This window comes from Uranotaenia lowii, chromosome 1 (genome assembly GCF_029784155.1).
Source record: "Uranotaenia lowii strain MFRU-FL chromosome 1, ASM2978415v1, whole genome shotgun sequence".
Lineage (NCBI taxonomy): Eukaryota > Metazoa > Arthropoda > Insecta > Diptera > Culicidae > Uranotaenia > Uranotaenia lowii.
The window spans coordinates 119355758-119380707 of NC_073691.1; the positions used below are offsets into that span (position 1 = coordinate 119355758).

A 24950-nucleotide genomic window follows, 5' to 3' on the forward strand; every position below is an offset into this window, starting at 1 on the left:
AACTTTTATTTTAATATAATGTAATAAAACTATCATGGTGATGCCATAGTTTCTCACATCGTGAGAGAGTTTTATGAAGTTTTTGACCTTCATAGAAAATTCGAAAAATCGAAATTTTTACATTTTCTGATGCCGTAAAAAACTTTACACAATGTGATGGATTGACATAGTGATATTACCTACAAACTTTATATGGATTTTATTATCCTACATCAACACTGTTGGTGTATGAATATGTTTCGGACAATCATTTAATTTTTTAAAATAAATATTTTTAAAATTCCGTCACTGGTCTGGGCTAAAATGCATCAACATGCAAATCAATGATTCACAGTTTAAATCTTGTTTCCATATGCTAGAATATGATGTAAAATTTTTGTAGTATTTTTTATCCCTAAATGTATCAGCACCCTTATGCTTTCTTAAAAAAAATCTTTGACAGAAGAAATATAAACTTTAATTCTAACAAAATCAAAAATAACTGCAAATCGTGCTTCATGCGTAACCTCATCACAAATATGTCAAAAACTATAACTATTCAAACTTTTTTTTTATTTTTCATTAAAAAAAAAGGTTTTTGCAACTTAGATACCCTTTTTTCTTAGTAGGGTTAAAATCGCATTTTTTGTTAATTTAAAAATAACTGGTGGAACCAATTATTTTTCTGACTACGTTAATTTGATGTCCCATTAACCTTAAAACTTTAGATGTATAAACGGTAGGATTATCAGTGGACATTAGGTTTTTAGAACACGGAGAAAAAAGACGACAGTTGTTCCAATTATTTCAGCTTGTTATACCAATAATCGAAATGCAGTTAATTTTTTCGCATTCAACTACTTTTATAATAGATTCAACTACAAACTTCTAATTGTCCTTACGCAATCAACTATCAATATAATGCATTCAACTGTATGATTTATTTTATGCATTCAACTATAAATACAATAGATTCAACTACAAAATGCTGATTGACCTTATGCAATCAAATATGAATATAATAGAATCAATTGTAATGGAATAGTTGATTCAATTGTAATGGTATAATTGATTCAACTGTAGATATGACAGATTCAACTACAATTGTATGATTGATTATAGGCATTCAACTATAAATATAATAGATTCAACTGTAGTGGTATAATTGATTCAACTGTAAATATGATAGATTCAACTGTAGTGGTATAATTGATTCAATTTTCAATATAATAGATTCAACTACAATTGTTTCATTGATTTTAGGCATTCAACTATCACGGAGAATAAAGTCGACTACACAGAAAAAAATAATGACAATTACGTGTACTTGAAAATGGTTGCTTTTAAAATAATACAACCTGTAATGTAAAAAACACTTAAATTTCAATTGATTGTTTTGAAAGTAAATGTTAAATAATTTAATATTACAGGATATGTCCCGTAACAAAAAGCAGCATGACATTTACCGTAGTTTTACAGGTCTTAAAAAATACGCGTGTCGCGTAATTTCATGACCCGTAATTTTTTTTTTAACTGTAAAAGTACGGTAAATGTCATGCTCCTTTTTGTTACAGGACATCACCTGTAATATAAACTGTTTTTCATTTACTTTTAGACTAGTCAATTAATATTCTCCTGGCATCCCAGTTAGTTTTCAAAAACAAGAAACGGGCATGTTTGTTTACGTTTTTGTCTTTGATTCGGATGTTTTGTGTTTCGTTTTAATCCGGATGTTTTGTGCCGCAACTCTGATAGTTGCTCAGTTGTCGAAAATTTTATTTACGCCGTCGTGCAGCCGAGGCCCACCGGTCAAATAAAGCAGCGAAGGAGGATTTATTAAGCAGCACCCGCAGCACCGTTCACCGTTTATGCGAGGCGACCAATAAGCACGGATGTTTAGGAAAATGTTATCAATCCTCCCGATCAGCAGCAGCAGTTTTCCAGCATCACCCTTTCAAGCAGCAGCCTAGCAACAGCTGACTATGAAGACTCCTTCCGGTTTTTCCGGCCTATTTGCCCCAACATGGCCAAACAATCAGCTGTAGCAAGTAAGTTTATTTCAGTAACTTAACCATATTCATTGACTTATCATTCTTTTTTGCAGTATGTAAATCGATATCAATCCGACTGTGACTGATGCGCGGTAGCAGGCACGACGGGATAAAAACGCCAACTGGAGGAGGTCAACGATCCGAAAGTGTATAATTCCAACGGTAGAAAAGAGGACAGCGAATCTCACAATCCAAATGTGGAGGATACCTCTGCCGTTGCATAATCGGGTCTGCCCTTGTTCCGGAAAGTAACATCTTCTCTCATGAAAAGAAATATTGAGCGTCACAACAATTGTAGCTTTCACTGGTAAGTGTTAAGATTTTGCATAAAACAGATAATAACCATAATAACATTTTTTTTATTTATTGAGGATTACAATATAATTTCAAATTATTTTCTTTCCAGTACTAGCAGCAATGGATCGCAATTACGCGGGATCTTGGAAGGAAAAGAAAAAAACCATCCGGCTTCCACAGAACGAGCTGTTTGGTCTCTGCTCCTGATCCGATGGAAGCTCACGGAATGACGCCAAAAGTAATGCCAGCAGAAAGGAACAGAAACGAAAAAACTGCAGCAACATAAAAAATCAAGATTTCCAGGGAATTCCGGAAGTCTTACAAATATTTGTCTTTGGTACAAGTAAGTCCTCTTCGGCCATGGATCGAATGGTTTTAGTGTAATTTTGTGAACGAGTGACTTTTATTTTAGTGATGTAAGCCATTTATGTATGTATATTTTTTTTTCAATTCAATTCTGATAAAGAATAATAAATATAAATTCGAATCAATTTTTTTTTGCTTTTTATTAAATTCGAAAAATAACCATTCGGCAGAACCAAACAAAAAAAAACAGAACTGTAATTTCCAACGAGCCTGTATTTTATTTACAGGTTCATTTGGAATTACAGCACTATAAAATTCATTGTCTCGTAATTTAATTTCGACCTGTAAAATTACGGTAAATGTCCTGCTCCTTTTTGTTACAGGATATTTGCCGTAATTTTACAGCAATTAATTTTTGCTGTGTAGTTGATTCTATTATTTAAGCTTGTCATGTCAAATGCACGACTGTATTTGATTTTAAATCCATATGTTTTTGAACCAACAATTTAAACAGTTGATTTATTTGAACTATCCTGATGTGAACCTGAATTTGATTTCCAGTGTGCAAGAGTGTATAGTGTTCATCGTTCATCCAAGGAAAAAAGAAAAAATCAGCGGCCAAACGCGGAAGGTGAAATGAAAAATTGATCTATGTTTTTACATTCTTTTATCGATTATGAATCTCTTTTCCTTTCCAGATTATCAGGATTAACTGCGACGGATCTTCGGCAATACCAGATTGGTACGAATACTGCCGACGAAGAACCATTTTTGGACCGCCAGCCCCTCCTTCCCAAAAGCAGCAATAGTACCCGTATAAGATACTAGGTTCTGGCGGACTTTGCCAGCAAGCACCGTTTATGGGATCAAGCTGGGAGCTCATGAGTAGTAAGGACAAAAAAGAGGATGTGTTTTCAGGTAAAAATATTCATTTGAATTGTTTAAATTCGATTTACAATGTGTTTTTTTTCTGTTCCAGCGTCGAGAGGTTAGCAGAAAAAAAACCGACGGAACAGAAACCGCGAAAAGTAAGGAGTTGTCCGCTAGAAGTGTTCATCAGTATCTTGACCGGGAGAAGAATGCAAAACATCAGTAAAACAGGCGACGATATTATTACCATTATGAATTCGTGTTATTTATTGTGAAATTTTAAGCATGAAAAATATCAAGTTTAAATAAAATGTCAATCAAATGAATTTGAGAAAAATTTAACCAATCACATTGCAAAATCTATCACTCCTATATTATTAGCTAAATTATAGTTACTGTTGAACGTAAAAAATCAAATATTCGCATGTAATTGAATCCATCGTATGTATAGTTGAATGCAAATAATGAACCATATAATTATACTAGAATTTGTCAAATTAATGATTAATTGCATAATTTAAATTACACTAATGCAGTTAATTATATCTTATTTATTGTTGAATGCAAAAAAATCTACAATACAGTAGTAGTTGAACCTATTGCAGCTATAGTTGAACGCATGAACACAACCAAATAGCCTATTATATTTATAGTTGAATACTTAATAATTATAGTTAGCCGAGAATCAATCAGATATATGATAGAAAGCAAGTAGAATATCGTTGAAAAAACTATACTTTTTTCTCCGTGAAGCCATTGAAGTTGAAAAGTGTTGCATGATGCCCCAAATGACGATATACAACGTATTCTATTGAGATTTTATTTTTAAATTTTTCCTTTCGATTCTGTTCTCGTTAAGAAGCTCTCTGTAAGTTGATGGTTTCCTTCTCTGTCGCAAAGGGTGGGTTCTTTACAACCTGGAGAAAATATTTTTTAAACATTTTTAGCTTTGAGATATACTGAAGTATAGAAAAATCATGTTTTATTAGCTCAAAACAGTTTATTTTAACAGATCGTTGAAAATTATGTTAAAACACAATTCTCTCAATTATATTAATTTCAAATACATTCTATGACTTTGATATAATTTGGAAAACTTTGACTATGTCCATAATTAGGAACACATAGGAAATAGTGTTCCTAATTGTGGACATATGCTTTTTTGAGTTTTTACACGAAAAAAACATGGTTTTAACATACTTATTACCTTAATCATGATAAAAAACAATCCGACGAAAAATTTCAAAAAAATCGGTTGACAAATTCAGTTTTAATCTTCTATTTCTAAACAGGTGTTTTTTAAGAAGTTCGCTAACATTCCATTCAATTTGGGCATACTTTGAAACAATTCGCATTTCACGAAAAATCCTGTGAGTTAGAAAACTAATTTGTTTGTAAAATGAAAGTTCACATGATTCTTTACATTATCATTTTTTTGATGATTGTGATAAGAGGAAAATAACGTCAAAGACAGGCAAAATTGAACATTATGTTAACATTAGATACACATGCCAAATTAGGAAACTTACCCTATCTAAGTACAAAATGTCATCATCAAAATAATTTTAAAATAGTGTTATTCGATCTGCTAATCCTTATAAGCAGAAGAAATGATTTAAGAATGATAAATGGAAATTGATCTGTAACAATTAATTCGGCATTCTTGTTGCAAAACATTTTCTTTAAAACGTTTACAAAACTACCGCTGTTATCAAACTAAATGATCAATGCGCGGGTGCGAAGCATCTGGAAAATTCTCTGGCTACAACTTTGTCGAAGACCGCAAAGCTATTGGAATATAAAGAAAAAAATTACCTATTACTTCCCAATATTTTTTTTTTTTTTCATTTACAGAACCCAGCAACACTTCAAAAAATCTCGTTCAGCGTTCAAAATTCAAAATTATTGACTTTAGAGTAGAATTAGTGCTTTCAGAAACAAGCGTGACATTTCATGAAAAAAAAGCAAGACACAGCGAAAAAAAACAGGACTTACTTAGGACTTTTCTTACATGACTTCTATTTACAGTTATTTTTGTCATATGCACCCTTTTTTCCGCTGTTCTCGCAAATTAACACTTTATTTGAGAGAAAATATTTCAAGTCGTACATGTGAACGGCGGATTTGATACCACGTCAAACACCATAGTGTATTTTTAATAAAATTAGTTTGTTTGGTAATTTGTTCAAATGTTTGAAAACATCAAGAAAACTTCCATCCTTATATATTTTAGACAATTGAGGCGAAAAAGGTGGTGTATGATATTTGAAAATTTTACTAAGATTCCGGCGAAAAAGTTTATCTCTATAATTCTATAATTTATAATTATCTGGAGGCAACTATAACAATATTTTTTTTCATACATTGGCTTACGCTGGCTCCGGATCGTAAACAGTTGAGGTCTTTTACCGCGACCCTATGCACCGGACGATCGGCACGGGATCATTAAGTAAGTAAGTTGGCTTACGTGCTTCAAGAACACTTAACTGAATCAGAATCTCACTGTGATGCTGAGAGCTTTAGATTTATTCTTTACTAGCTGATTTTACCCGGCCTTGCTCGAGTGCACATAAAATATAAATCGAATTGAGTCGTTTGACTTTTTGAAATTTTGAAAGCTTTTTGCTTATCATCATAACAAATTAGATCAGGTTTGGCCATGTGAGCTTTGTAAGTTTTGTTACTCTTCTTAAAGTTTTGATGTAGCAAAGTTTATCGTTTCCATATTATTGAATAAGTTATAGTTTTTAGGTTAGCTAATAGAAATTTGAAATAATTTCCCTTGATTGCTTATCCATGCTATCACGAAAAACGTTTTAATCTAAAGTTGCCATATTGCCCTGATTTATACGGATTTGCTAGAACATTTGAATCAAAATTTGAGGTAAGTCCGGTCTGACTCGGTTTCCCGGATTTTGTTGCAAATAGCCCGGGTTTTGTCCGGATTTATTCACATCATTTTTTAAAACGTAACATACACACCAAAAAATTACGAAAATTGCTCGTGACAGAAACGCTTGGAGCCATAATTATATTCGATCTATTTTTGAATATGCTCTAATTTTACATCTTTCAACATCTATTATTGCATGCAAGTGACTATAGATTAGGTCTCACCTAAAAATATGTGTTGAATGATGTAAAATTATGTTTAATTAACTTTTTCGGACGTATTTACTTGATTGAATAGCCATTTGTGGTTATGTCTGCGCGTCTGCAAGCGCAATGGTGCAGTTGAAAAGACTTTCAATTATTTGGTGATACCGGCCGCTGAATCCGTGATAAAAGTTTGTCAAGAGAGATATCGAGAGAGAATATGAAGATAAAAATTGAAGATTAAGTGAAACTTTCATATCAAGTTATCATTTTAACAACACAGAAAAAAATAATGAATATCACGTGTACGTGAAAATGGTTGCATGTAAAAAATAGAGCCTGTAAAACAATAAAGCTGTAGTTTTGTTGTATTGGACTGAAAGCTAAAAGTAAATCATTTAATATTACAGTAAAAGTTCTGTAACAAAAATGAGCATGACATTCAACTGTTTGTTCAACTGCTAGAAAAATAACTCGGATTAAGAAAGTTAAGACTACTCGTAGCTTTATCAGCAAAGTCGTTCGCAAAAGTGCCCCATTTACTGAAAATCGTATTGCTCTCGACCGGGAACGGTGGTCCTGCGGAAATTCGTCATTACCAAAAGTAAGTAAAAACATTTTTTTTTTTAATTTGATGTCAGTTCCTAATGCTTCGAAACTTTATAGAATATCTGTGCTGCTGGCTCTGCCAATTTGATTACTAGTGTTCCGTATGAACGGTATGAACCCATCAGATGAACACAACAACTTCTGGCAGCTGCTCCGTTAAGTTAGAGGAGCCAATTACAATACCAATACAAAAAGTGTAATTCTGCAACCATTGGCAAATTCGAACAACTCTAGCCATTCCTGGAGGAACCTGCTTAATTCTGCTAAGTGGAAAAACACTCTATCAGTCAGTAGAGGTAAGTAAAAAAAGTAGTTGTTATTAAGTTTTCTCACAACCAAATAGATTATATGCCGAACTATTATCAAAATAATTGTTATTCAATATGTAACTAAATTTCTTCTTATCGCATTATTGCTATTGTGATTTTTAATTACAATTAGAATAATGCGATAAGGATAAATAAAGTTACTTATTTAATAACAATTATCATGATTGTAGTTCGGTATATAAGAAGCATTATCTAAGCAACTTCTAAAAATGATTCAATATAAGTTTGATATTGTAGTGTATAGCAAAGTGCTTTTCGAGTAGTCATGAACAACCCCAAGTGGGAGAGAGTGAGAATGTGCACAAAGGCACAAGCTCCGGACATAAGATTGAATAAAAGACTAGGTCATTCGTTTTGTGACTTTCAACCTAATCACATAGTGTTGCGTAGTACGCCTCTATTTCAATAATATCACACCACGTGCTTATTTTAGTTTCCTTTAATTATAAACTCATAAATCAATTATAGAACTTTACAACTGGCGACGAGTGGGATAAAATCTCAAATTCAGCATAGTGTCAAAAAAGTGTTCATTTTGGAAGTTGGTTCATTTTAGTAAAATTTGCCGCACTGCAGTAAACGGTGAGAAGAAAGTTAATTTGACATCTCACTTGGTATCCCTCAACTCACCATCATCACTCAGACGAATTGTCATAAGTGAACTACAAGTGAGACGGTGGTGTTGTGGTGTGATCAGCTGAATAGAATAGCCGAAACGAAAAATTTCTTCCAAATTTTGTTCACATTGAACACAAAGCTGAGCGTTTTGAATCAATTGGAAGTTCGCAAATTACGGGCCTTGCTGAAGGTTGCTGTTAGTGGTGTAGCCAAGAGCGTTTCAAATAACTTGTTATTTGCGTTTTACTGGTTGCTGTTGTACATCGAAATTCACCGCTGCTGCTCCATTTGCTGCTCCTGCTGTTTCATCTGTTGCTGCTGCTGCCCTATTTTTTTTGCTGCTGATATTTGTTGTTGCTACTGCTTGCTGTTTCGGTGATTGCCATTGCTACTGTTAGGATTTTTTTTCCCTCAGTTTTGGAAATATTTTGGTGATCCGGAAATATTTTGGTGTATCAGGTATGTTGATTTTTACTCATTGTTTTTGATCCATTTTATCGTTTTATTATATTGTCAAAATACGAGACATTCTAATATTTTTTTAATTTATTTATTTTTTGTTTTGTTTTCTTTTCTTTTTATTTGAACGTTATTATTGCTGGGTTTATTTAAACACATTTTCATATTCAGAATGCCTTTAACTACTACAATGGAACCTTACATTCCCGGGTCAGTTCCATTCGCTCAGTATATCGAGCAATTAGAATGGATTTTTATCCACAACCAATATTCTGAGGACCAATATAAGGCCTTATTTTTAGCGGTTTGTGGACAGGAGGTTTACTCCAAAATAAAACTTTTATTTCCGGGTAGAAATGTAAGAGATATTTCATATACAGAATTAAAACAAGAATTAAGCTATGATCAAGACACGAATGAAGTCGTAAATAGCGATAAATTTTGGACTCGCAGACAGGGTGAAAGCGAGAGCAACATGGATTTTGTTTTAGCCGTAAAATTTTTGGCTGAACTTTGTAATTTGGGTGACCTTAAAGAACGTGGGATTAGAGATGTTCTGGTAATTGGAGTTAAAGATGAAAATTTAAGAAGAAAACTTTTTAACGAGGAAAATTTAACGGCTAGCAAGGCTGAAAAGATGATAATAAACCAGGAACTAGCTTGGAATCGGACTCAATCGGTAAATACTAATTCAACAAGACGTGACAGTTTGATCAATAGGCTTGGAAGACGTTCAGTTCGGTCTCCGGTTAGACATCGATCTAGGTCACGAAGCTGGAGTAATAGTAGGAATCGAGCAGTAACTTTTCGTAGACACGATACTAAAAACGACAATTACTCTGATAATAGACCCATTTATCGATGTACCTTTTGCAATAAAACAGGTCATACCAAGAAATACTGTTATCGACTAAAGAACAGAAGCCCTCGACAACAAAGATCAAGTGTGAATAATGTTGCTTTGCCACAACCAAGTTCATCCGGACTTTTTAAGAGATTAAAAAAGGATCTAGAGTCTGATAGTGATAACGATTTAGACTGCATGATGATTTCTTCGGTTCACAAAATAAATGAGCCATGCTATGTAGATACCATTATAGAAAGGAAGCGAATGAAGATGGAAATAGATTGTGGTTCGGCTGAAAGTGTGATATCCGAACAACAATTTAACAGAAATTTTGGACATTTGAAAGTTAAATCGTGTAATAAACGTTTGGTAGTAATAGATGGCAAACGACTGAATATTCTAGGAAAAACAGATGTGAACGTGCAGTTGAATGGCAATCAACAGAAGTTATCACTAGTTATTTTGCAATGCAGCAATGATTTTGTTCCTTTGTTAGGTCGTACTTGGTTGGACGTTTTCTATACAGGCTGGAGAAAGACATTTACCAAACCGTCAAATGATTCAGTTCATGCAGTCAAGGAGGAGGAAGCAATGGATAATATTATGAGTAAGTTCCCTACAGTATTTGACGAGGATTTTTCTAATCCTATTAAGGGATTTGAGGGAGATTTTGTTTTAAAGGATAATACTCCAATATTCAGAAAAGCGTATGACGTGCCTCTCAGACTTAAACAAAAAGTTATTGACTATTTAGCAGGGTTTGAAAAATGAATCAAAATTCACGTTCACCCCCTTAGTGAAGCCCTACAGAAATGAACGTGCTTCGATCTGCTCTGTGAACAACATGCTTCTGTGTTATCTGTGTTGCCTACTTTCAAACCAGCGCGCAGTGGAATATTCAGACATAGGAGAAGCTCCAAGGCACTCTGTTTGGTTTTCGTCAGGATCGAACTTTTCTTCGAATCGGCGTCATTCGTTTATGTTACAAAATTGAATGATGGTCATTTCAATTTTATTCTTTCTCAAATGGAGATGGCTGGGGATGGCAGTTTCTGCTTAACTAAAAATTGTAGTAAATGACTGAAAAATGTATGAAACCCACACAATATGGGTATTGGGGAAAAGGGCTTAACGCGTAGAAGTCGAATATCGTCATCCGACGCCATCTTGAAATCCAAGATGGCGGCTTCCGTTTAACTTCAAAATGATGTAAATGACTGAAAAATGTATGAAACCCACACAATATGGGTATTGGGGAAAAGGGCTTAACGCGTAGAAGTCGAATATCGTCATCCGACGCCATCTTGAAATCCAAGATGGCAGCTTCCGTTTAACTTCAAAATGCTGTAAATGACTGAAAAATGTATGAAACCCACACAATATGGGTATTGGGAAAAAGGGCTTAACGCGTAGAAGTCGAATATCGTCATCCGACGCCATCTTGAAATCCAAGATGGCGGCTTCCGTTTAACTTCAAAATGATGTAAATGACTGAAAAATGTATGAAACCCACACAATATGGGTATTGGGGAAAAGGGCTTAACGCGTAGAAGTCGAATATCGTCATCCGACGCCATCTTGAAATCCACGATGGCGGCTTCCGTTTAACTTCAAAATGCTGTAAATGACTGAAAAATGTATGAAACCCACACAATATGGGTATTGGGGAAAAGGGCTTAACGCGTAGAAGTCGAATTTCGTCATCCGACGCCATCTTGAAATCCAAGATGGCGGCTTCCGTTTAACTTCAAAATGCTGTAAATGACTGAAAAATGTATGAAACCCACACAATATGGGTATTGGGGAAAAGGGCTTAACGCGTAGAAGTCGAATATCGTCATCCGACGCCATCTTGAAATCCAAGATGGCGGCTTCCGTTTAACTTCAAAATGCTGTAAATGACTGAAACATGTATGAAACACCCATAATATGGGTATTGGGTGAAAGGGTTAAACGAGTAGAAGTCGAATATCGCCATGCGACGCCATCTTGAAATCCAAGATGGCGGCTTCCGTTTAACTTCAAAATGCTGTAAATGACTGAAAAATGGGTACTTTAATATGGGTATTGGGTGAAAGGGCTCAACGAGTAGAAGTCGAATTCCATCATTCAACACCATCTTGAAATAAAAGATGGCAGCTTTCGTTTAACTTCGAAATGCTGTAAATGACTGAAAAATGTATGAAACAACCACAATATGGGTATCAGGTGGAACGGTTGAGCGACTAGGTGTCGAATTTCGTCATCCGACGCCATCTTGAAAACCAAGATGGCGGCTGTCTTTTAACTTCAAATTGCTGTAAATGACTGAAAAATTCATGAAACTCACACAATATGGGTATTGGGTGAAAGGGCTCAACGAGTAGAAATCTAATTTCGCCATGCAACGCCATTTTGAAATCCATCCTTGCACAAGTCGTATACACAGCAGCGGCTACTCAAGTGTCTGTGGAGATAATTTGCATTTTGGAATGATATTCACGCCCCACAGACACTTAATTGGACAAACAAAACTGGAGAATGTTTTACAAGTAAAACTGAATGCAGAACTCATCAATCCAGCATTAGATCGAGTGATTCCATTTTTCAAATCAGGTCCTTCCCAAAGTGTACCTAACACACCTTAAATATTATTTAACAACTTTTTTTTTATTATTAATGTTCTTTTAATCTTCGATTTTGAAATTCGACTTATACTCGCTGAGCCCTTTCACCTGATACCCATATCGTGGGTGGTTCAATTGATTTTCAGTAATTTATTAAGTTAAGCGAAAGCCGCCATCTTGGATTTGAAGATAGCGTCGGATGACGAAATTTGACTTCTACTCGCTGTGCCCTTTCATCTGATACCCATATTGTGGATGGTTCAATTGATTTTCAGTAATTTATTAAGTTAAACAGAAGTCGCCATCTTGGATTTCAAGATGGCGTCGGATAACGAAATTCGACTTCTACTCGCTGAGCCCTTTCACCTGATACCCATATTGTTGGTGGTTCATTCGATTTTCAGTCATTTACAGCATTTTTAAGTTGTGCGGAAGACGCCATCTTGGATTTCAAGATGGCGTCGGATGACGATATTCGACTTCTACTCGCTGAGCCCTTTCACCTGATACCCATATTGTGGGTGGTTCATTCGATTTTCAGTCATTTACAGCATTTTTAAGTTGTGCGGAAGACGCCATCTTGGATTTCAAGATGGCGTCGGATGACGATATTCGACTTCTACTCGCTGAGCCCTTTCACCTGATACCCATATTGTGGGTGATTCATTCGAATTTCAGTCATTTACAGCATTTTTAATTTGAGTGGAAGACGCCATCTTGGATTTCAAGATGGCGTCGGATGACGATATTCGACTTCTACTCGCTGAGCCCTTTCACCTGATACCCATATTGTGGGTGGTTCATTCGATTTTCAGTCATTTACAGCATTTTTAAGTTGTGCGGAAGACGCCATCTTGGATTTCAAGATGGCGTCGGATGACGATATTCGACTTCTACGCGTTAAGCTCTTTTCCCCAATACCCATATTGTGTGGGATTCATACATTTTTCAGTCATTTACAGCATTTTGAAGTTAAACGGAAGCCGCCATCTTGGATTTCAAGATGGCGTCGGATGACGATATTCGACTTCTACGCGTTAAGCCCTTTTCCCCAATACCCATATTGTGTGGGTTTCATACATTTTTCAGTCATTTACAGCATTTTGAAGTTAAACGGAAGCCGCCATCTTGGATTTCAAGATGGCGTCGGATGACGATATTCGACTTCTACGCGTTAAGCCCTTTTCCCCAATACCCATATTGTGTGGGTTTCATACATTTTTCAGTCATTTACAGCATTTTGAAGTTAAACGGAAGCCGCCATCTTGGATTTCAAGATGGCGTCGGATGACGATATTCGACTTCTACGCGTTAAGCCCTTTTCCTCAATACCCATATTGTGTGGGTTTCATACATTTTTCAGTCATTTACAGCATTTCAAAGTTAAACGGAAGCCGCCATCTTGGATTTCAAGATGGCGTCGGATGACGAAATTCGACTTCTACGCGTTAAGCCCTTTTCCCCAATACCCATATTGTGTGGGTTTCATACATTTTTCAGTCATTTACAGCATTTTGAAGTTAAACGGAAGCCGCCATCTTGGATTTCAAGATGGCGTCGGATGACGATATTCGACTTCTACGCGTTAAACCCTTTTCCCCAATACCCATATTGTGTGGGTTTCATACATTTTTCAGTCATTTACAGCCTTTTGAAGTTAAACGGAAGCCGCCATCTTGGATTTCAAGATAGCGTCGGATGACGAAATTCGACTTCTACGCGTTAAGCCCTTTTCCCCAATACCCATATTGTGTGGGTTTCATACATTTTTCAGTCATTTACATCATTTTGAAGTTAAACGGAAGCCGCCATCTTGGATTTCAAGATGGCGTCGGATGACGATATTCGACTTCTACGCGTTAAGCCCTTTTCCCCAATACCCATATTGTGTGGGTTTCATACATTTTTCAGTCATTTACAGCATTTTGAAGTTAAACGGAAGCCGCCATCTTGGATTTCAAGATGGCGTCGGATGACGATATTCGACTTCTACGCGTTAAGCCCTTTTCCCCAATACCCATATTGTGTGGGCTTCATACATTTTTCAGTCATTTACAGCATTTTGAAGTTAAACGGAAGCCGCCATCTTGGATTTCAAGATGGCGTCGGATGACGATATTCGACTTCTACGCGTTAAGCCCTTTTCCCCAATACCCATATTGTGTGGGCTTCATACATTTTTCAGTCATTTACAGCATTTTTAGTTAAGCAGAAACTGCCATCTCCAGCCATCCCATCAGCATTTTCTACAGATGCCTTTCATTTTCACTGGCCTCCGCATTGAACTTGGTTGATATCAAGTAAGTCGAAATAATTTCATTCGTCCACGCGATGGCTAGGGATAATTTGTTTGGCAATCCATTCCATTCCATAATGTTACAAAATGGAATGATTCAGCTCAAGCATGATTCGGAATGGTTTGCGTTTTGATCGTTTCGGGCATCTAGCTAGCGACTCGATTTTCAACCCCTGCTATTTAGATAATTTAGAGAAAGATGGTATTATTGAACCGATCGATGCCAGTGAATGGGCATCTCCAGTTGTCGTGGTGATAAAAAAGGATCAAAATATACGTTTGGTTATCGACTGTAAAGTCTCGATCAACAAAGTTTTGGTAACCAACACGTATCCTTTACCTTTGCCACAAGATTTATTTGCTACTCTTTCGGGAGCCAAATTTTTTTGTTCTTTGGATCTTGCAGGTGCTTACACGCAACTTTTATTATCAAAAAGATCGAGAAAAATAATGATAATAAATACAATCAAAGGATTATATGTTTAAAAGAGATTACCACAAGGCGCATCGTCTTCTGCTCAAATTTTTCAAAAAGTTATGGACGAAGTTCTGAAAGGACTTGAAAATGTAGTATGCTATTTAGACGATGTGCTTATTTCTGGAAAAACTTTGAAAGAATGTAAACGTAACCTTTTTCTAGCCTTGGAAAGATTGGCTAAGGCTAATATAAAAGTAAATCTAAAAAAATGCAAATTCTTTGTTTCTACTTTACCCTACTTGGGTCATGTTTTGACCGAAAACGGCTTACTTCCTTGTCCAGAAAAAGTAAAGACAATTCAGGAAGCGAAATGTCCTCAAAATATTTCTGAGTTAAAAGCGTTTCTTGGTTTACTTTCGTATTATTCGAAGTTTATACCAAATATGTCCACTCGGGTGAATCTTTATAAATTATTAAAAAAAGAAGTAAAATATATTTGGACAGAGGAATGTAACAGAGTTTTCGAGGAATGCAAACAGTTGCTTTTGAAACCGAATTTGCTTGAATATTTTGATCCAGATAAACCTGTTGTGGTAGTAACAGACGCGTGTATTTATGGCTTAGGAGGAGTTTTAGCTCATGAAATTTCTGGAGAAGAACGACCTATTTCTTTCGCATCTTTTTCGCTAAATGAAGCACAACGAAAATACCCAATTTTACATTTAGAAGCCCTCGCTGTTGTAAGTACAGTGAAGAAATTCCACAAATATTTGTACGGCCAAAAGTTTACGATCTATACTGATCACAAGCCGCTTATTGGAATTTTAGGCAAAGAAGGTCGTAATTCAATTTCAGTTACCCGTCTTCAAAGGTATATTTTAGAATTGTCTATATATGATTTTGAAATTTATTATAGACCAGCTTCTAAATTAGGTAATGCAGATTTTTGCTCTAGGTTCCCACTTGACGAAAAAGTACCCAAAGATTTGGATAAAAATTTTATTAAAAATCTAAACTTCACTGATGAATTCCCGATTGATTATAAAGAAATCGCTTACGCCTCAAGTAAGGATGTTTTTATACAACAAATTATAGAATTTATTAAAAGAGGTTGGCCTAAACGTATCCACAAACACTATCGAGATATTTTTTCAATGAACCAAGAACTGGAAGAAGTTGTTTCAGGATAGAGTTATTATTCCAAAAACTATGACATCGAAAATTTTGGACTTATTACATATGAATCATTCCGGTATTAATAAAATGAAAAAAATGGCTAGAAGAACCGTGTACTGGTTGGGTATCAATAAAGATATTGAAAAATTTGTTAAAGACTGTAGAATATGCAAATTAAATACTCCAACTAAAACGATTGCTCAATATTCAAAATGGATACCAACAAACAAACCATTTTCACGGATTCACGCGGATTTCTTTTACCTCCAAGGTAAAATGTATTTATTGATTGTCGACAGTTTTAGTAAATGGATTGAGCTAGAAAATATGAAAAATGGTACAGAAAGTAAAAAAGTCATAAAAGTATTTTTGAATGTTTTTGCCAGATATGGTTTCCCAGATGTCATAGTCACGGATAGTGGACCACCTTTTAACTCTGAACAATTCATCAAATTTTTTGAGAGGCAAGGCATAATAATGATGAAAAGTCCACCATATCATCCAGAAAGCAACGGCCAGGCGGAACGAATGGTCCGTTTAGTAAAAAATGTTCTTAAAAAATTTCTTTTGGACCCTAATATAAAAAAGCTTGATGTGGATGAGCAAATGTACCTATTCTTGTTCAACTACAGGAATACCTGTTTAAATACGGACTACAGTTTTCCTTCAGAACGTCTACTGAAATACAAGCCTAAAGGGTTGTTGGATCTTATAAACCCTAAGAAAAGTTTTAAAAACAATTTGATAGATGTTGTCAAATTGATGATTTATCTCAACAGCGGAACACCTCACCTCAAAGACTGAGAGATCCTTTTCTGAGTCTGAAAAATGGAGACCTGATTTTTTATATAAATCCGAACAAAACTGATTTAAGACGATATCTTCCTGTCACATTTTTAAAATGGATTTCTCAAACTATTTCACAGGTGTCACTGGGTGGCAGAACGATTTTAGCACACAAGCGTCAGCTTAAGCTTACGGATAACGCTCGTAGAAAAAACCGTCGTTCTTTTCCACATGGATCAACAATTTTGCCTGCAGATACCACAAACAATTTTGAACAAGCCAGTTTTGAAGCGACGCATCATGTTTTATCACCTTTTTCAAGCGGCAGTAGCAATAAACGGAGAAGAGAACCAGACGACAACAGTGAATCTGAGGATTTTTATGGGTTCGCAGCAGATTCTTTTATATTCGCGGGGGAGGAGAATGAAGAGGATAGAATATCCAATAGCAATGAAAAACTTAGAAGATCCAAAAGATCATCGAAAAGAAAAAAGTTACATGACTACATTTATTATTAGTGTTCGAGAAAAAAGCTGGTAACATTTAAATTTTGTTTAATGAATTTGTAAGCATGAATCATGCACTCGAATATAGATCTTAAAGCAAAACGAAATAATTTAAAATATGAATTGATTAGTTTGTAAACAAACTTTCGAAATTATTAATAATCAAATAGGTTGACTTAGTTCTCGAAAGGAAGGAGAAGTTGTAGTGTATAGCAAAGTGCTTTTCGAGTAGTCATGAACAACCCCAAGTGGGAGAGAGTGAGAATGTGCACAAAGGCACAAGCTCCGGACATAAGATTGAATAAAAGACTAGGTCATTCGTTTTGTGACTTTCAACCTAATCACATAGTGTTGCGTAGTACGCCTCTATTTCAATAATATCACACCACGTGCTTATTTTAGTTTCCTTTAATTATAAACTCATAAATCAATTATAGAACTTTACAGATATATGTTTAGTAGGATCAATTAAAAAAAAGACTTTGAATCCTTAATGCCTTCGGTATGAGCCGTTAAAAATTAAAGAATTAAAAAAAGGAAATAAATTTGGTAAGAAAATGTAAAGATAAACAAATTTGAAACAATTTTACCACCAACCTTCCATTGCATCTGCTGATGGATCCCAGAGGCGTCAGGCTGTGTAGGAAATATTCTGTTAGTGACACTTTTCGGGCTATTTCAAAATTTCATCGCCTTTGTCTAAATAATCCATCATCAGAAACGAATCCATGAAGAATTATACGTATCAGCCAGCATATACCATCCCGAACATTGCAGAAAATCAGCACTGGCATATCCAGTGGTCAATTCAAAGTACGGAGCATTTGTAACCACACGATACACGATAATGTGAAAAAAAAACCCTGGAAAATTATCTTCGGAACTGGAAAAATTACCTCCACGGAGTTTGTTTTGGTTATTAATATTCCGGTTAATATTTAAGCACGCAACTACGATGCAGATAGATTTTTCCTATTTGCGCAAGTGAGATGCAGCACACGATAAATCAGTCATCAAAAGGGGATAATCAATGACTTATATGAAGCGTTAGAGCAAGTCCAATGGTGTTGGGAAAAAGTGGTAGGAATTTTGACAGCTGTAGCACAGATGGGAATTTTTCTATCGTGAAATATAGACCAAAAATGTTGGCCGTCCACCGGTGTGATAGAATACGAAGGTATAAAATCGAAAGCAACCAGCGATGCCAAGTGAATTTGCTTTTCAGTAATTTTACTGACTTTTTTTATTTTGAATTCACCGTTTGAAAATTGAAAACAAATTCATTTTACTTGATCATTAACTTGAAATAGTACCTAGTGTAAATATGAAAATTTTATTATTTATATGTATGAACAAGTATTGTTTAAGTTATAATGCATTCCAATATTAAACTGTATTCTGCAGGATTAGGAGTTTTGTGTTGGAGTGCATTTGATTACACGAGTTGATAAAGTTTTTGAACTTTTCCTAAATCATTTTCAAAGTGACGTATAAAAAGTATAGGTAATTCAAACACAAGCTGAATTTTACTCCCGATTCGACGCCTACGTTTGATCTGATTGACACTTGTCGAATTAACAGCGAGGGTTCCGTTTTCTAAATATGATGGATCCATTAAAGGCGGCGTTCCGAACTTGTTATCGGACATTCCGTCGGAATATCTTTTTCAAATAAAAAAACGAAACAATTTCCTACTCCCGAAAACCGCTCAAACAAAACAAACAAGCAGAATTTATTTATTCACCCAGCTATCTGGCATCTCTGCGCCTCAAAATGTATTTGATTGGCAAGGGCATGAATAAAATTGGCTGTAAGTTTGAAAGAGTTGAATAACTTCATTGCAATTCGTATCAATTTAAGTGATAAAAGATTAAAAAAAAAGAAAATATCACTTTATGTTTAAATCCTGAAATTGCTCAATTTCCTTTATTTTCCCCTCAACTGAGGTTTTGAGCATAAGTTAGATGGCAGCACCGAAGCGTTTCATGCACGAATACTGTATTGCAACGCCGACTCTATCACTCGGTTCGGTGTTGCAAAACATCGTGTTTTTCTATCACCCTCCGCCATAAAGTGTTCTACGATACAAATTTTGCAGCGCGAAACTGTTCGAATATCAGATTTTCCCAACACCGGTGGACGGCAAATGTGTTGTGATGTGATGTAAACCTTCGAAACTTCCAACTCCATCTCAACCAGTGAACTTGCTCTTACGAGCGCATCACAATGAAAGGGTCGATCTAAATATGGTGCCCTTAGTGGAAAAAGTGGAAACGGGTAGAAGTCAGGGGATCCACTGCATCCACACAATATTCATGAAATATTCAGTTAAAATATAATTGAGGCACTTAGGATCAGAGGGGTGCAAGTGATTTTTTATCAAAACTGAGATAAACTGTTTTTTGGATAGTTAAAGTATAGATTAACATTCTGTAGAAGACACAGGTCAAAAGAAAAATTATTTCTATATTTTTAAGCTATTTATAAAAAAACGTGTCAATGAAAATCCTGTTTCGTTTGGTGTCAGAAGGGTGCAAGTGCACTTGCACCCTTCTGACACCAAAGAATTATACTTTTAGGCTGATTTCATTAGAACGTATACATTTTTGTCAGTTGAAAACAACATCATCTAGCTCCGACTAGGATTTTCTACTGGTTCTGATTAGGATAATCCAAAGTTCCCAGATAGAGAAGTGATGAAAATAGATTCAGGTGTAACTTCGTCGGCATGAAAATCTCATTGTTATGTATACAAAAAATTCTAAAATATTTTTTTATGGCAAATTTAGCTAATGCTAATAGGGATAAAAGGCAAACACAAAACGCACTTAACAATAATTTTTTGGGAAATATATCTAAGAAAAATCTCTCGGATGAAAGCTTAGAGGATTCAGAGTTTTCGACAGGCTTTGATCCTGATGTTACATACTATCCCACGGAACAAAATGAAACTTCGAAAAGTTCAGATGAGTCGTTTCGACAGGTAGTTTATAAAAAATTACATTAAGTCTTTTAAGGAATATTTACATAACTGTTTAGGAAAGAGGCCTGGTATAATTAGACCAAAAAAAGAAAAAAATTAAACATCCACGGTTCTTCTGGAGAATCAGAAGTTGCTGCTGCTGCAGTTGCTAGCGAAATTGAGTCCATTCCTGGAGAGTCAACTGGCCATTCATCAAGACCCCAAAAACGCCAACGAAATCAGGCAGTCTTTAAACTCATCTTGCGAAAAAAGCTACGAAACCAAGGGGAAGCGTACGTTGGTTCTACCGGAAAAAGCGACCAGCTAAACAGTTAATTCCAATGAATGAACACATATGCAGGTATTCTTGTGTATCCATTAAGGAAAAAGAGAGATTGAAAGTTTTCAACAAATTCTGGGAATTAGGATAGTGGAACTTGCAAACCTCGTTCATTATGAGTTGCATAGAAATTTGAAGCCCGAAAACGCAGAAAATTAAATGTGTGAACAAAAACAAAACATCTAGTATCATACTGAAAATACTCGTTACATACAGGTTCCAAAAGGATGCTATCATATTGTTTGGAGTCAGAGGGGTGCAAGTGTCATTCTTGGGATCAGAAGGGTGCAAGTGAAAAATATCAATAAAAGTCGTTCGCCGTTTTAACATAAATATCGCAAAAACTTTGGTTTTTCTTTGAGAATCGTTCATTTTAGACCTCATAAGACACACTTCATCGAAAATTTAGTAGAAAAATTGATTCGATAATTTTGATTTAGAAAAAAAACTTTGAGGCCCGTTTTCTCGAAATCATCATTTCGGCACTTGCACCCCTCTGATCCTAAGCGTCTCAATTGTTTATAATTTTACCGTAGTCTGTTAGTAACGATAACTTCTCGGTGCGAAAACTTTGAACTCAGAACTCAGGAATATTTAGAAAACTGAATGCATGTTTTATTGAATTGAAATCATTTATTTATTTCAATGGTATCACTAAGGAAAAACACAACAAAATAATTGGATATCGATATTGGAAATGGGTATACAAGTTTACAGTTGGCGTATACGCCGTATTCAAAAATCGATACCGAATTTTATTAATTTCTATGATCGACCTTTTTGTGATGATGCCTCAGTAACGCTTCATTTAAGTTATTGAAGGTGTGTTCAACAAAACTCAATCGAAATCAATTGAAATGGATTGACAGTTGATCAGCTGTTTTTCCAATTGACTTCGATCGATTTCTATCAGGCTGCTGAATGAACAGCCAGACACTAATACTAATGCGCTTAGTTTGTTTTCATTTTTTATTCGGCTGCGCGCTTCAAGCATTTGTCCACAAATTTTGCAGACAGCAAACGCTGAGTCTGAGATGCGACGTCGTGATCGCGCAACCGGAATTCATCTATACGATCGGGAACTTTTCTATGAAAAGAATGACGATGACGATTATGTTCACCTATAGCCAAGCGGCTGAGAAAGCTGCTGAAGGAATGGCAGAAAACTTGGTAGATACCAAGGGGCATAGCATCAAAGAATGGGTTTCTATGTTGGGTACACGTACCGAAATCGCTAACCGATTTTAAAGCAAAGGTCAGTATGTCTACCGCGATAAAGTCCGACGGATGTGCGAACATAACGAATCGAGTTTTGTTGTTGCTTATCCGGATTTGGTGAACAACCAACATGTTCAGGCCTGTCCGACATTAAAAAAAAATTTGCTAAAACTAATCGAAGGTTCTGGTGATATTCGAATTCAGAAATGGATAACAAATCCAAGTAGGTAACAAATCAACATGAATTAAATTATACAAATTTTATTCATTCTTTAATTGTATCATCAATAGTTATTAAACTTATAAAGCTTTAACAAAATATACACATCAATAATTTTGATAATCGTTTTTATACATTAGAATGTTGTGTATCATCTTTTATTAAGGTACACCGGGGTAAGTGTGGACGGTTTTTCGTATAGTTCAACTTTAAATAATCATAAAAAAAATCAGCAGAGGAGCAATTTTGATAAAATAACGTTCAATGTAATGCAGAACATGTTGTTTCCAACGCTGAAGAAATGAGGTTGATAGAAGCAAAGCGAAAAAAGTTATCACGTAAATTGTTTTGGACTGCTGGTGTCTTCACTTACCCCGCTTTATGGGGTAAGTGTGGACGGTAGATTTTCCCTTTGATTTTCCAGGAAATTTTCAAAAAAATTATGTTTTCTTTAATGAATACGTTACTTTATTGCTCGAACCGTCCAAAATTTTGAAAAAAAGTTCATGATACTATTAGTAAGGCATCTTTCAATAATTATTGTGAGTAATTTATGTTGCAACACACGAGATCCGATTTTATCAAAAACACAGAACAAACAAGTACTATACCCAACTTTTCATGTTCCGAATGCTAAATGTAGCTAAATAAAACAATTCATGAAGGATGAAGGAAAGAAAATTGAAAAAATGTGTAAACATCAAGTCTTTTTAAAGCCGTCCACATTTACCCCAGGCAGGGGTTGGAGACAAAATTTTAGTTTTTTGAAAATAAACTCTTTTTTCTTCATTTTTAATCGCCGTTTCTTTTCCTAACTGGTTGTTTGGAATGTAAGGATTGTTTCAATGTAGAGTTTTTCATCGAGAGCCAGCTAGTTTACGAAAAATTCGCAATTGAAAAACAAGCACATCAACTCGACATCGTAGTTGAAAATAGAAAATTCCAAAAAAGTCGCTGTAAACATCCGTTATTGTATGAATCGTATCTTTTTCACAGTTATTGGATAGATTACAAGTAAATTGAACATTCTGCATTAAAAGTTTGAAAAAATAGTGCACAGTATTGTTTCAATAGCCATTGTCCACACTTACCCCGCGTCCACACTTACCCCGGTGTACCTTATATCTCTTCTTCCAGGCGCCATTTTCATGGCTCGCAGCCTGCTTCACATTTTATCCAACTGATATTTATTTTGGTTGAAAAAACCGAAAACTTTGATACAGTTTTATTTGGTACTTCCTGAATGAATCATGATGCGCAAAACGTAGAACATGTATTACGGAGACCTGCAAGAATGATAGAAGATATTAGTTTTTTGGACATGCTAGTGAAGTAGGTATTTTTAGTATTCGGATAATTTAAAATAACTGTTACTGTTTAAAATATTGTAACGATTTTTTTTTAAACATAATTTTTTCAATCTCATTAATTATGAATTACGACGTACGAACAGCTAAATTATCTTGGTGTAATAATTTCGTAATCTAGTAGGAACTAAAATAATTCAAACCACCACGATCCATCTGGGTTAGAATCTCAACGTTTCAAGTTGAGACAGTTTCATTGTCCATTTTTCCACGTCGATTATATTGCTTGGCTCTTTCAATTAAGATTATTCGCTAAACCCTTTCTGCAGGTGATGAAATAATAATGTCTCCAATTATGTTAAGTTCGTGTGTTGTTACATCTTTTCTACAGCGGATCCAGAGAAACCTCTGATCAATATGCGACAAGAGCTATTTTCAGGTGATTCCCTAAATTTCCGGACGGTCATTACATTTCCCATTATTTAACAAAAAAATCCTCGTCTACTCACCGGTTTGTGTAAGAGTCGCTGTGTAACCAGTATAACACATAACACCTCTGCCAAATTGGTACTGCAAAAATCCTCCTGTTTTCGGAAATAGTTTCCGCTTTTCGAACCTTTGGAAGCTATAAAAAAGAAAATAAACTTTTTTAAAATAACTGAAATATAACATTCAGTTTTCCACTTACCTGTTAATCCCAGAACCTAATATAGTGGTTGTCCTAAGGTTTTTCTGTAATACCATTGTTCAATTGCACGGTAGCCCTAAAGAAATATAAAATTTGATTATACGGATTAAGCGGATTTGATTGTAATTTCTTCGCAAATAAATATTTATGTGTAACAGCAGTGCGACACGCATAAACCGTTTACGAATCTCTGGTTTGGAAAAACCTAGTGCCCCATTTAGTCATGCTGAAAATTAAAACTCAAAACCGTGTTTGAACAATCGTTTCAATCAAACTGCGTAGTACTGCGGATAGTGATATCACACAACTGTCTCAATAAGAAAGAAAAGTTCAAACATCGAAATCTTCGTTATAACGCTCATTAAAACGGCAGTTTAGGCACTGACCACACTGACTTGACTCTTAGAACAAAAATTCAACCATTTTCTGTCTAATTTTTTGTTGTCAGATTTTGCAAGTTCGCAATACCGACGGCAGGTGGCGAACCTGAAAAATTTGACAAAAAATGCCCTGTAGGAAAAATGGTCCTGTTTAGCCCGATTTTATCTTAGAAATTGCGTGTTTTATTTTTAAAGTTGGGCGGCATTTCCTAACTGGGATAGCATTTCTTCAAATCGATCGATGCGCACTCTGGAATCGACATTGCGTACTGTTGGAAAAATGATTTTTTTTTTGTTTTTTTTCTGGAAAAATTATCCAGAAAACGAAATCGAGTGTCCAGTCAGTATGGTCAGTGGTTTAGGTTATAAATCTATCTGAACTTAATAGGACTCACGCAAAGAATTAAAGATGAGAACTTTCTCTAATTCATTTTGTTATTACTAACTCCAATGTATTCCTGGGAACAAAATCTCCAATCATCGAAGAAACACTGGATTTTTGTGTAAACTGATTAAAATCTGAAAATAGAAAAAATAGAGAAATACTTAATGGGTTTTGATAACAAATAACCAATAGTCATAAGCA

The 24950-nt window shown here is 35.2% G+C and overlaps 3 long non-coding RNA genes across 3 annotated transcripts; 2 read left to right on the forward strand and 1 right to left on the reverse strand.

Annotated features, from left to right (window-relative positions):
• Positions 1 to 1576: 1576 nt before the first annotated feature.
• LOC129739066 (uncharacterized) lies at positions 1577 to 2745 on the forward strand. Its single transcript, XR_008735738.1, has 3 exons — positions 1577 to 2027; positions 2084 to 2337; positions 2437 to 2745. It is a non-coding gene; the product is annotated as an uncharacterized LOC129739066 (long non-coding RNA).
• Positions 2746 to 3229: 484 nt separating this feature from the next.
• On the forward strand, positions 3230 to 3747 carry LOC129752949 (uncharacterized). The gene is made up of 3 exons (XR_008738904.1): positions 3230 to 3264; positions 3332 to 3551; positions 3613 to 3747. It is a non-coding gene; the product is annotated as an uncharacterized LOC129752949 (long non-coding RNA).
• A 19113-nt stretch (positions 3748 to 22860) lies between these two features.
• On the reverse strand, positions 22861 to 24110 carry LOC129738111 (uncharacterized). Its single transcript, XR_008735487.1, has 3 exons — positions 23985 to 24110; positions 23806 to 23921; positions 22861 to 23275 (listed from the first exon to the last, which is right to left on the reverse strand). It is a non-coding gene; the product is annotated as an uncharacterized LOC129738111 (long non-coding RNA).
• Positions 24111 to 24950: the final 840 nt, after the last annotated feature.